We start from the raw sequence: 12981 nt of genomic DNA on the forward strand, positions 1-12981 counted from the left end.
CACCAAGGGCTTCACAGAAGTTTATAATGCAGAGCCATAAAAATAAAACAAATTTTTTTTCCCACAAAAATCATTTTTTAGCCCCCAGTTTTGTATTTTCCCTAGGGTAACAGGAGAAATTGGACCCAAAAGTTGTTGTCCAATTTGTCCTGAGTGCGCTGATACCCCATATGTGGGGGGGAACCACCGTTTGGGCGCATGGGAGGGCTCGGAAGGGAAGGAGCGCCATTTAGAATGCAGACTTAGATGGAATGGTCTGCAGGCGTCACATTGCGTTTGCAGAGCTCCTAATGTACCTAAACAGTAGAAACCCCCCACAAGTGACACCATTTTGGAAAGTAGACCCCCTAAGGAACTCATCTAGATGTGTTGTGAGAGCTTTGAACCCCCAAATATTTCACTACAGTTTATAACGCAGAGCCGTGCAAATAAAAAATATTTTTTTTCCACAAAAATTATATTTTAGCCCCCAGTTTTGTATTTTCCCGAGGGTAGCAGGAGAAAATGGACTCTAAATGTTGTTGTCCAATTTGTACTGAGTACGCTGATACCCGATATGTGGGGGGGGGGAACCACCGTTTGGGCGCATGGGAGGGCTCGGAAGGGAAGGAGCATCATTTGGATTGCAGACTTAGATGGATTGGTCTGCAGGCGTCACATTGCGTTTGCAGAGCCCCTAATGTACCTAAACAGTAGAAACCCCCCACAAGTGACCCCTAGGGTTGAGCGAAACGGATCGTTCATTTTTAAAAGTCGCCGACTTTTGGCAAAGTCGGTTTTCATGAAACCCGATCCGACCCTTGTGTGGGGTCAGTCATGCGGTACGCGACTTTCGCGCCAAAGTCTCGTTTCAATGACGCGAAAAGCGCCATTTCTCAGCCAATGAAGGTGGACGCAGAGTGTGGGCAGCGTGATGACATAGGTCCTGGTCCCCACCATCTTAGAGAAGGGCATTGCAGTGATTGGCTTGCTGTCTGCGGCGTCACAGGGGCTATAAAGGGGCGTTCCCGCCGACCGCCATCTTACTGCTGCTGATCTGAGCCTAGGGAGAGGTTGCTACCGTTTCGTCAGAAGCAGGGATAGCGTTAGGCAGGGTCCATTAACCACCAAACCGCTTGTGCTGTAGTGATTTCCACTGTCCAACACCACCTTTTGTTTGCAGGGACAGTGGAAGCTACATTTTTTTTCCTCAGCTCTGTAGCTCATTGGGCTGCCCTAGAAGGCTCCCTGATAGCTGCATTGCTGTGTGTATGCCGCTGTGCAAACCAACTGCTTTTTTCAAAGCACAAATCCTGTTGTTCCTTCCTTTCTGCACAGCTATCTTGTTTGTTTGTCCACACTTTTTATTTCATTTGTGCATCAGTCCACTCCTTATTGCTGCCTGCCATACCTGGCTGAGATTACTGCAGGGAGATAGTAATTGTAGGACAGTCCCTGTTTTTTTTTTTTTTTTTGTGGGAGATTAAGATTGGCATTTCTGCTAGAGTGCCATCCCTGTGTGTGCCATCTCTCTCACATAGTGGGCCATAGAAAGCCTTTTCATTTTTCAGTTTTTTTTTTGTGGGGTTTATAAATTCTCCCTGATAAAAAAATACAGTGGGAGATTAATATTGGCCTTTGGGCTTCTGTGCCAGTCCTGAGTGTGCCATCTCTCTCTCAAATAGTGGGCCATAGAAAGAATATTAATTTTTTTTTTCATTGGGTTTCTAAATACTCCCAGAAAAAATAAAAAAAAATCAGTGGGAGATTAATATTGCCCTTTCTGCTTGTGTGCCACTCCTGACTCCTGGGTGTGCCATCTCTCTCTCTCAACTAGTGGGCCATAGAAAGCCTATTTTTTTTTTTTATTGTGTTTCTAAATTCTCCCTGAAAAAATAAAAAAGAAATCAGTGGGAGATTAATATTGCCCTTTCTGCTTGTGTGCCACTCCTGACTCCTGGGTGTGCCATCTCTCTCTTTCAAATAGTGGGCACTGGGCCATAGAAAGCCTATTTTTTTTTATTGTGTTTCTAAATTCTCCCTGAAAAAATCAAAAAGAAATCAGTGGGAGATTAATATTGCCCTTTCTGCTTGTGTGCCAGTCTTGACTCCTGGGTGTGCCATCTCTCTCTTTCAAATAGTGGGCACTGGGCCATAGAAAGGCTATTTTTTTTTATTTGGTTTCTAAATTCTCCCTGAAAAAATCATTTTATTTTATTTGGTTTCTAAATTCTTCCTGAAAAAATCATTTTATTTTATTTTGTTTCTAAAGTCTCCCTGAAAAAAAAAAAAATCAGTGGGAGATTAATATTGCCCTTTCTGCTTGTGTGCCAGTCTTGACTTCTGGGTGTGCCATCTCTCTCTCTCAAATAGTGGGCACTGGGCCATAGAAAGGCAATTTTTTTTTTATTTGGTTTCTAAATTCTCCCTGAAAAAATCATTTTATTTTATTTGGTTTCTAAATTCTTCCTGAAAAAATCATTTTATTTTATTTTGTTTCTAAAGTCTCCCTGAAAAAATAATAAAAAAAAATCAGTGGGAGATTAATTTTGCCCTTTCTGCTTGTGTGACAGTCTTGACTCCTGGGTGTGCCATCTCTCTCTCTCAAATAGTGGGCCATAGAAAGCCTATTTTTTTTTATTTGGTTTCTAAATTCTCCCTGAAAAAATCATTTTATTTTATTTAGTTTCTAAATTCTTCCTGATAGCTCCGCCCCAACATGGCGGCGCCCAGCGGCTATTTCTTCCCGGCGTCTTCCTAGGTAAGACGCCTTTGCTTTGTAGGTGCACTGTCTGCCGTCAGTGTCCCTATGCCCTAGGCTCTCCTGTACCAGTGTCTTCTCTCAGCCCAGTCTTTACTTTGTCTCAGTATCCTGCCAGTCCATGTTCCTGCTGTATCCTGCCAGTCCGTGTTCCTGCTGTGTCCTGCCAGTCCGTGTTCCTGCTGTATCCTGCCAGTCCGTCTTCCTGCTGTATTCTGCCTGTCCGTGTTCCTGCTGTATCCTGCCAGTCCGTGTTCCTGCTGTATCCTGCCAGTCCGTGTTCCTGCTGTATCCTGCCAGTCCGTGTGCCTGCTGTGTCCTGCCAGCCCGTGTTCCTGCTGTATCCTGCCTGTCCGTGTTCCTGCTGAGTCCTTCCGGTCCGCGTTCCTGCTGAGTCCTGCCAGTCCGTGTTCCTGCTGAGTTCTGCCGTTCCGTGTTCCAGTCATTTTCAGTTAAGTCTTGTTTTCCTATTATTTCCCTGCCATCCTTATAGCCTGTGGTTTCCTTCTTTATCTTGGGTCGCCCCTTTGGCTCTAGCTGTTGTGTCTCCATTCCCCCGAGGTCCTGCTCCTAACACTCGTGGTATAGGGGGTGATCCCATCTGGTCCGCTCGACCCCGGGGGCTCTAGAGTCACAACCCAGAGGGTCCACTCTCGGATTTCTGTCCGAGTACTTACAGTAAGCAAAGGCCATGGACCCCGCTGGGGCCTCTGCAGCGCAGAAAGAGCTACTCTTTTTGCGAGAGAATCAGTCCCGTATGATGTCCTTTATGAAAGCTATGGATTCTCGCTTGTCCACGCTCCAGTCCTCCGATCCTGGCAATGCCGCTCTACTCGTTGGCTTACAGCAAGAGTTAGCTCAGCAGCGTGACACCCAGGCCCATATACTTAGTTATATGTCTTCTATTGACGATCGGCTGCTTTCCATCCAGACAGCCGCTTCTACGTCTGCTCCTGCGTCCCACCCTCCACCCCGCTTGGCTAAACCACCTCGGTACAATGGGGATCCTAAGTCCTGCCAAGGATTTCTAAACCAATGCCGTCTTCACTTTGAGCTTCTGCCCCAGCATTATCCGACGGATCGGTCCAAAGTTGCGTTTTTGATTTCCCATCTGGAGGGTGACGCCTTGGCATGGGTTAACCCACTCTGGGAGCGAGACGATCCCCTACTCTCCCGGTTGTCTGAATTTCTGGAGACTTTCCGTCTTGTCTTTGACGAACCTGGACGTCTGGCCTCTACAACTGAAGCTCTATTTTCTCTCCATCAGGGATCGTTATCCGTAGGCCAGTACGCTATTCAGTTCCGCACCCTCTCCTCTGACTTGGGCTGGAACAATGAGGCGTTGGTGGGTGCTTTCTGGCGGGGTCTCTCTGGGCGCATAAAAGATGAGTTAGCTGGTCGGGACACCCCTACTGTTTTGGAGGAATTAATTTCCTTAGCTACCCGTATTGACCTTCGGTTCCAAGAACGCGCCCGCGAGCGGCGATCTCTTCGTCCTTCTTCTGCCACCCGTAAGCCACTCAGTCCTCAGCCTAGAACCTCCTCTCAGGCGTCCGCACCAGAACCTATGCAAGTGGACCGTCTTAAGATGTCCGAACAATGTCGTAAAGAGAGGCGCACTCAGGGGTTATGTTTTTACTGCGGAAGTGCTGCTCATTTATTGCGCTCTTGCCCTGAACGTCCGGAAAACTCCTCCGCCTAGGTCAGGTAAGAGAGGCCTCCCTAGGTGTGTGTGATTCCTCTCAACCCCTTACTTTGTCCGTTCTTTTGCATATTGCGGGCAAGGGCATTTCTCTAGATGCGTATGTGGATTCGGGCGCAGCAGGGAATTTTATCAGGTTGGAAGAGGTTTTGAAATTCTCCGTTCCAGTCAAAACCTTAGAGGCTCCTGTGGTTCTTGCATCTGTGGATGGTAAACCTTTACAAGAGACCATTACTCAGGTTACACTTGAGGTGGAACTTCAAGTTGGGGCTCTGCACAAGGAGAGAATTGCATTTTATGTTTTAGCGGGTCTGTCTCATCCTATGCTCTTAGGTCTTCCTTGGTTACGGTCCCACGAGCCCATTTTAGATTGGCGCAATGGCAATATCTTGCGCTGGGGTGAGCTTTGTTGGGAACGTTGTCTGCTGCCGGTGCGTCCTGTGGGGTCTTCCTCTAATTCTTCTCCTTCCTCGTCTCTTCCCGCTTTACCCTGTGTCTACAACGCTTTTTCTGATGTCTTCAACAAGAAGGAGGCTGAGGGCCTTCCGCCTCACCGTCTTTATGATTGTCCCATAGATCTCGTGCCAGGAACTAACCCGCCCAGGGGCAGAATCTATCCTCTCTCTCCTGCTGAGACTCAAGCTATGTCTGAGTACATTCAAGAAAATCTTGCTAAAGGATTCATTCGCAAGTCTTCTTCTCCGGCCGGAGCAGGGTTTTTTTTCGTGAAGAAGAAAGACGGTTCTCTCCGTCCCTGCATTGATTATCGAGGCTTAAACAACATCACGGTGAAGAACAAATATCCTCTGCCACTCATTCCGGAACTCTTCGACCGTCTTCGGGGTGCGCAAATTTTTACCAAATTAGATCTTCGTGGCGCATACAATCTGGTTCGTATTCGTGCAGGCGATGAGTGGAAGACTGCCTTCAATACTTGTGATGGTCACTACGAATACTTGGTTATGCCGTTTGGTCTCTGCAACGCCCCCGCGGTTTTCCAGGAATTTGTGAACGATGTATTTCGGGATCTTCTCTACTCCTCAGTCGTGGTTTACCTTGACGACATTCTCATCTTTTCTCCGGATCTCTCCACTCACAGGCGAGATGTCAGCCGAGTTCTGCAAAGGCTAAGAGAGAATCATCTGTTCGCTAAGATTGAGAAGTGCGTCTTTGAACAATCTTCTCTTCCCTTCCTTGGGTATATTGTCTCAAGATCTGGCTTCGAGATGGATCCAGAGAAGGTTTCGGCTGTCCTGAATTGGCCTCGTCCTCTTGGAACAAAAGCAATCCAACGTTTTCTTGGCTTTGCCAACTACTATAGACAATTTATTCCTCATTTTTCTTCCATAACCAAGCCTATCTCTGCCCTAGTTCGCAAGGGAGTCAACTCCAGTCTTTGGACCCCTGAGGCTGAAGAGTCCTTTCTGTCCCTTAAACAAAGTTTCGCTACGGCCCCTGTGCTTCATCGTCCTGATGCTAATAGACCGTTTGTCCTTGAGGTCGACGCATCCTCTATTGGAGCTGGAGCAGTACTTTTGCAAAGATCTTCGTCCGGACGTTTGGTGACCTGTGGTTTCTTTTCTAAAACTTTTTCTGCTCCTGAGCGTAACTACTCGATAGGGGATAAAGAACTATTGGCTATCAAGCTAGCCTTGGAAGAATGGCGTTATCTTCTTGAGGGGTCTCTTCATCCATTCACCATTTACACAGACCACAAGAATTTGGCCTATATTCAGTCCGCCCAAAGACTAAATCCACGACAAGCCAGATGGTCTTTATTCTTCGGACGATTTGAGTTTGAACTTCATTTCCGACCCGGAAATAAGAATGTCAAAGCAGATGCTCTTTCGAGATCCTTTCAGCCTCAGGACATTGAGGATTCTCCGGCTCACATCATTGATCCTGCGAAGATCGTCACTCTTGCTCCTCTAAGAGTGATTTCAACTCCTCCTGGCAAGACTCTTGTGGCTAATCAAGACAAGGAGAGAGTTTTACGTTGGGGTCACTCCTCCAAAATTGCAGGACATGTAGGAGTCAAGAAAACACTTTCTCTTATCTCTCGGCACTACTGGTGGCCATCTCTCCGACAAGACGTCACCAAATTCATCGCTTCTTGTCCTTCTTGTGCTAAAAATAAAGTCCCTAGGCAGCCTCCTTCCGGTCTCCTGACCCTCTGCCTGTACCTTCCGTTCCTTGGAGTTTTATAGCTATGAACTTCATCACTGATCTACCTTGTTCCTCGAATTGCTCTGTCATCTTGGTTGTTGTAGATCGGTTCTCTAAAATGGCTCACTTCATCGCATTGCCTGGTCTGCCTTCTGCTCCTGAGTTGGCAAAGATCTTTTTACACCAAGTCTTCCGTCTTCATGGTTTTCCACATCATATCGTCTCAGACCGTGGAGTACAATTTACCTCACGTTTTTGGAGAGCTCTCTGCAGTCTTTTAAAGGTTAACTTGGACTTCTCTTCCGCCTATCACCCTCAGTCCAACGGACAAGTGGAGCGAGTTAATCAAGTTCTGACTACATATCTGCGACATTTCTCCAATGCACACCAAGATGACTGGGTCTCTCTTCTCCCCTGGGCTGAATTCTCTTACAACAATCTTCCCAGTGAGTCTTCCTCCAAATCTCCCTTTTTTGTAGTCTATGGTCAACATCCGAACATTCCTCTTCCTGTTTCTCTCTCCTCGGGGGTACCGGCAGCGGATTTCTTGTCCCGGGAATTCTCTACAATTTGGATTGAGACCAAAGTGGCTCTTGAGAAAGCTAGCCTTAATATGAAAAAGTTTGCTGACAAGAGGCGTTTGGATGCTCCGCCATATTCTACGGGTGATAAAGTTTGGCTCTCCTCTCGCTTTATCAAGCTTAAAATTCCCTCTTGCAAACTGGGTCCTCGCTATATTGGTCCTTTTCCTATCTTGAGTCGCATTAATGATATCTCTTATAAGTTGAAGCTACCTGCCTCTTTGCGCATTCCCAATGCCTTCATTGTGTCTCTTCTCAAACCCGCAGTCTTTAATCGTTTTCACTCCGCTACCTCTCCCTCTCCTCAGCTCTGTACTTCTGATGGAATCTTTAATGTTAAAGATATTCTTGCCAAAAAGGTAGTTAGGGGTAAAACTTATTTTTTGATTGATTGGGAGGGATTTGGTCCTGAGGAGAGGTCCTGGGAGCCTCGAGAGAACATCAATGCTCCCCTTATCATGAAAAGATTCCTTTCTAGCCTTAAAAAAAGGGGGACTAAGGAGGGGGGTACTGTCACGCCCGCACATACTTCCCCATCTTCTTCCATCCAGCGGCGCACTCGCGATCCCGTTCCTCACCGCTCTGCTGCTTCTTTCTCTGGCTCCCGGCGTCCAGCGTCTTTGTGCATGCGCGGTCGCGTCTCCTCCAGCGCTGAGCCCTCTGGGAGGTCGCGACCCGATAGCTCCGCCCCAACATGGCGGCGCCCAGCGGCTATTTCTTCCCGGCGTCTTCCTAGGTAAGACGCCTTTGCTTTGTAGGTGCACTGTCTGCCGTCAGTGTCCCTATGCCCTAGGCTCCCCTGTACCAGTGTCTTCTCTCAGCCCAGTCTTTACTTTGTCTCAGTATCCTGCCAGTCCATGTTCCTGCTGTATCCTGCCAGTCCGTGTTCCTGCTGTGTCCTGCCAGTCCGTGTTCCTGCTGTATCCTGCCAGTCCGTGTTCCTGCTGTATCCTGCCAGTCCGTGTGCCTGCTGTGTCCTGCCAGCCCGTGTTCCTGCTGTATCCTGCCTGTCCGTGTTCCTGCTGAGTCCTTCCGGTCCGCGTTCCTGCTGAGTCCTGCCAGTCCGTGTTCATGCTGAGTTCTGCCGTTCCGTGTTCCAGTCATTTTCAGTTAAGTCTTGTTTTCCTATTATTTCCCTGCCATCCTTATAGCCTGTGGTTTCCTTCTTTATCTTGGGTCGCCCCTTTGGCTCTAGCTGTTGTGTCTCCATTCCCCCGAGGTCCTGCTCCTAACACTCCCTGTATAGGGGGTGATCCCATCTGGTCCGCTCGACCCCGGGGGCTCTAGAGTCACGACCCAGAGGGTCCACTCTCGGATTTCTGTCCGAGTACTTACAACCCCGATTGGCAGCCATTGGGGGAACAGGGTGCAGGCGGCAGTAGTTCTGAAGCGGAGGAGGAGGGGCCGCAGCAGGCATCAACATCGCAACAGGTTCCATCTGCCGGGCTCGTAGATGGGACAAAACGCGTGGCAAAGCCAAAAACTGTTGGAGGACAGCGTGTCCATCCGGTTAAAGCTCAGTCTGCAATGCCTGAAAAGGGATCCGAGGCTCGAAAGAGTGCAGTCTGGCATTTTTTTTAAACAACATCCAATTGATCAGCGCAAAGTCATCTGTCAAAAATGTTCAACTACCTTAAGCAGAGGTCAGAATCTGAAAAGTCTGAATACAAGTTGCATGCATAGACAGTTAACCACCATGCATTTGCAAGCCTGGACTAACTACCAAATGTCCCTTAAGGTTGTAGCACCCTCGGCCAATGAAGCTACTCACCAACGCTACATCCCTGCCGTCACTGTAAGGCCACCATTTTCCGCACCACCTGCAGTATCTGTGCAGGTTTCTTTGCCAGGCCAAAGCAGTCAGGGTCAGGGAATCACCAGTTTCGTAGTAGGAAACACTGCATCTAGGGCACAGGTGGAAACAATACCGTCTCCAACCGTCTCTCAGTCTGCCATGTCCACCGGCACACCCGCTAGTTCCACGATATCCAGCTCTCCAGTCCAGCTCACCCTACATGAGACTCTGGTTAAAAAAAGGAAGTACTCATCCTCGCATCCGCGTACACAGGGTTTGAATGCCCACATAGCTAGACTAATCTCGTTAGAGATGATGCCCTACCGGTTAGTTGAAAGTGAAGCTTTCAAAGCCCTGATGGACTACGCTGTACCACGCTACAAGCTACCCAGTCGACACTTCTTTTCGAGAAAAGCCATCCTAGCCCATCACCAGCATGTTAAAGAGCGCATCGTCCATGCACTCAGGCAATCTGTGAGTACAAAGGTGCACCTGACAACAGATGCATGGACCAGTAGGCATGGCCAGGGACGTTACGTGTCCATCACGGCACACTGGGTGAATGTGGTGGATGCAGGGTCCACAGGGGACAGCAATTTCGGGACAGTTCTGCCTAGCCCACGGTCTAGGAAACAGTTGGCTGTAGGCGTTCGCACCCCCTCCTCCTCCTCCTCGTCCTCCTGCAGAAGCGAGAGCTCGTCCACAGATCGCAGTCGCCCAATCACTCCATCCGCAGCCGCCACTGTTGCACACCAGTTGTCCCATTATGGGGCAGCTACTGGCAAGCGTCAGCAGGCTGTATTGGCTATGAAGTGTTTGGGCGACAACAGACACACCGCGGAAGTTCTGTCCGAGTTCTTGCAGAAAGAAACGCAGTCGTGGCTGGGCACAGTAGATCTTGAGGCAGGCAAGGTAGTGAGTGATAACGGAAGGAATTTCATGGCTGCCATCTCCCTTTCCCAACTGAAACACATTCCTTGCCTGGCTCACACCTTAAACCTGGTGGTGCAGTGCTTCCTGAAAACTTATCCGGGGTTATCCGACCTGCTCCTCAAAGTGCGCGGACTTTGCTCACATATCCGCTGTTCGCCCGTACACTCCAGCCGTATGCAGACCTATCAGCGGTCTTTGAACCTTCCCCAGCATCGCCTAATCATAGACGTTGCAACAAGGTGGAACTCAACACTGCACATGCTTCAGAGACTGTGCGAACAGAGGCGGGCTGTAATGTTTTTGTGGGAGGATACGCATACACGGGCAGGCAGTAGGATGGCAGACATGGAGTTGTCAGGTGTGCAGTGGTCGAAGATACAAGACATGTGTCAAGTCCTTCAGTGTTTTGAGGAATGCACACGGCTGGTTAGTGCAGACAACGCCATAATAAGCATGAGCATCCCCCTAATGCGTCTGCTGATGCAAAGTTTGACGCACATAAAAAATCAGGCGTCTGCAGCAGAGGAAGAGGAAAGCCTTGATGACAGTCAGCCATTGTCTGGTCAGGGCAGTGTACAGGACGAGGTAGCGGGCGAAGAGGAGGAGGACGAGGAGGATGATGGGGATGATTATATTTTTAATGAGGAAGCTTTTCCGGGGCCACTGGAAATTGCTGGCGTGGCAAGGCCGGGTTCTGGTTTTTTGAGGGACACAAGTGACGTAGATTTGCCTGAAACTGCCCCTCAACCAAGCACAACCGCTGATTTGACAACTGGAAGTTTGGCCCACATGGCGGATTATGCCTTACGTATCCTCAAAAGGGACACACGCATTACTAAAATGATGAACGATGACGATTACTGGTTGGCCTGCCTCCTTGATCCTCGCTATAAAGGCAAATTGCAAAATATTATGCCACATGAGAACTTGGAACTAATATTAGCAACCAAACAATCAACTCTTGTTGACCGTTTGCTTCAGGCATTCCCAGCACACAGAGCCCGTGATCGTTCTCACAAGAGCAGCAGGGGGCAGCAGAACAGAAGTGTTAGAGGTGCAGAAATCTGAAGTGGCGTTGGACAGAGGGGTTTTCTGACCAGGTTGTGGAGTGATTTTGCTATGACCGCAGACAGGACAGGTACTGCTGCATCAATTCAAAGTGACAGGAGACAACATTTGTCCAGTATGGTTACTAACTATTTTTCATCACTTATCGATGTTCTACCTCAACCGTCATTCCCATTTGAATACTGGGCATCCAAATTAGACACCTGGCCAGAATTGGCAGAATATGCATTGCAGGAGCTTGCTTGCCCGGCAGGTAGTGTCCTATCAGAAAGAGTATTCAGTGCTGCAGGTTCAATATTAACCGAAAAAAGGACTCGTCTGGCCACCCAAAATGTTGATGATCTAACCTTCATTAAAATGAACCACAACTGGATTTCGAATTCTTTTGCCCCACCTTGCCCGGCCGACACCTAGCTTTCCTATGAAAAGGTATTGCCTGTGGACTACTCTGAATGACTTCAACAATCTCGTAATTTGCAGCAGCTGATTGTCCAGCATACGACATGTTTACACCTCCCTAAATGGCCAAACTCCCCACACGGGGCCGTGGTATCGCCACTTGGCGCAAGCACCCGTGAGAGTGCTGATTGTCTGAAGAGGTGGGTGTGCCCGCTTTTGGTCTACGGCACTGCCACTGGGTCCCTCATTTTTTGGGACTACTAACTGGCAGACACTCATTACAATCGGCCGCCGCTGACAACACCAATGGTGCCCACTGCCTGTGTACCCCTGCAAGAGAATTCAAAGTGCCTACAGCCCAATTTTATTATGTTAGGCCTTCGAAGCCTGTCTGCAGTCCCTCCTTCCACTAGGCCTCTACTGACCAGTCTACTGCTGCCCGTGTACCCCTGGAACCAATGTTAAAGTGCCTACAGCCCTAATTTATTATGTTAGGCCTTCGAAGCCTGTCTGCGGTCCCTCCTTCCACTAGGCCTCCACTGACCAGTCTACTGCTGCCCGTGTACCCCTGGAACCAATGTTAAAGTGCCTACAGCCCTAATTTATTATGTTAGGCCTTCGAAGCCTGTCTGCGGTCCCTCCTTCCACTAGGCCTCCACTGACCAGTCTACTGCTGCCCGTGTACCCCTGGAACCAATGTTAAAGTGCCCACAGCCCTAATTTATTATGTTAGGCCTTCGAAGCCTGTCTGCGGTCCCTCCTTCCACTAGGCCTCCACTGACCAGTCTACTGTTGCCCGTGTACCCCTGGAACCAATGTTAAAGTGCCCACAGCCCTAATTTATTATGTTAGGCCTTCGAAGCCTGTCTGCGGTCCCTCCTTCCACTAGGCCTCCACTGACCAGTCTACTGCTGCCCGTGTACCCCTGGAACCAATGTTAAAGTGCCCACAGCCCTAATTTATTATGTTAGGCCCTCGAAGCCTGTCTGCGGTCCCTCCTTCCACTAGGCCTCCACTAACCAGTCTACTGCTGCCCGTGTATCCCTGGAACCAATGTTAAAGTGCCCACAGCCCTAATTTATTATGTTAGGCCCTCGAAGCCTGTCTGCGGTCCCTCCTTCCACTAGGCCTCCACTAACCAGTCTACTGCTGCCCGTGTATCCCTGGAACCAATGTTAAAGTGCCCACAGCCCTAATTTATTATGTTAGGCCTTCGAAGCCTGTCTGCGGTCCTTCCTTCCAATAGTTCTCCACTGACCAGACCAATGCTGCCCGTGTACCCCTGGAACCCAGCTGAAAGTGCATGGAGCCTCCTTTTTTTCTTTGTTTTATATTTAGAAAGCCTAGATGAACTACGCTGTACCACGGTTCAAGCTACCCAGTCGACATTTCTTTTGCGAGAAAAGCCATCCCAGCCCTCCACGGCATGAAAAAGTCTGCATTGTCATAGCACTCAGGCAATCAAACAGTAGAAAGGTGCACCTGACAAGAGACGCATGGACCAGTAGGCATGTCCACAAAAAGTTACGTGTCCATTACGGCGCACTGGGTTAATGTGTTGGATGCATGGTCCACAGGGGACAGCCTACAAAGTCTG

General features: G+C 48.9%; 1 protein-coding gene across 1 annotated transcript in view; it reads left to right on the forward strand.

The window, feature by feature from the left end:
* LOC138674460 (lymphocyte cytosolic protein 2-like) overlaps positions 1-12981 on the forward strand; it is a 652779-nt gene that overhangs the window by 36880 nt on the left and 602918 nt on the right. The window lies entirely within an intron of this gene.

This window comes from Ranitomeya imitator, chromosome 4 (assembly GCF_032444005.1).
Source record: "Ranitomeya imitator isolate aRanImi1 chromosome 4, aRanImi1.pri, whole genome shotgun sequence".
NCBI lineage: Eukaryota > Metazoa > Chordata > Amphibia > Anura > Dendrobatidae > Ranitomeya > Ranitomeya imitator.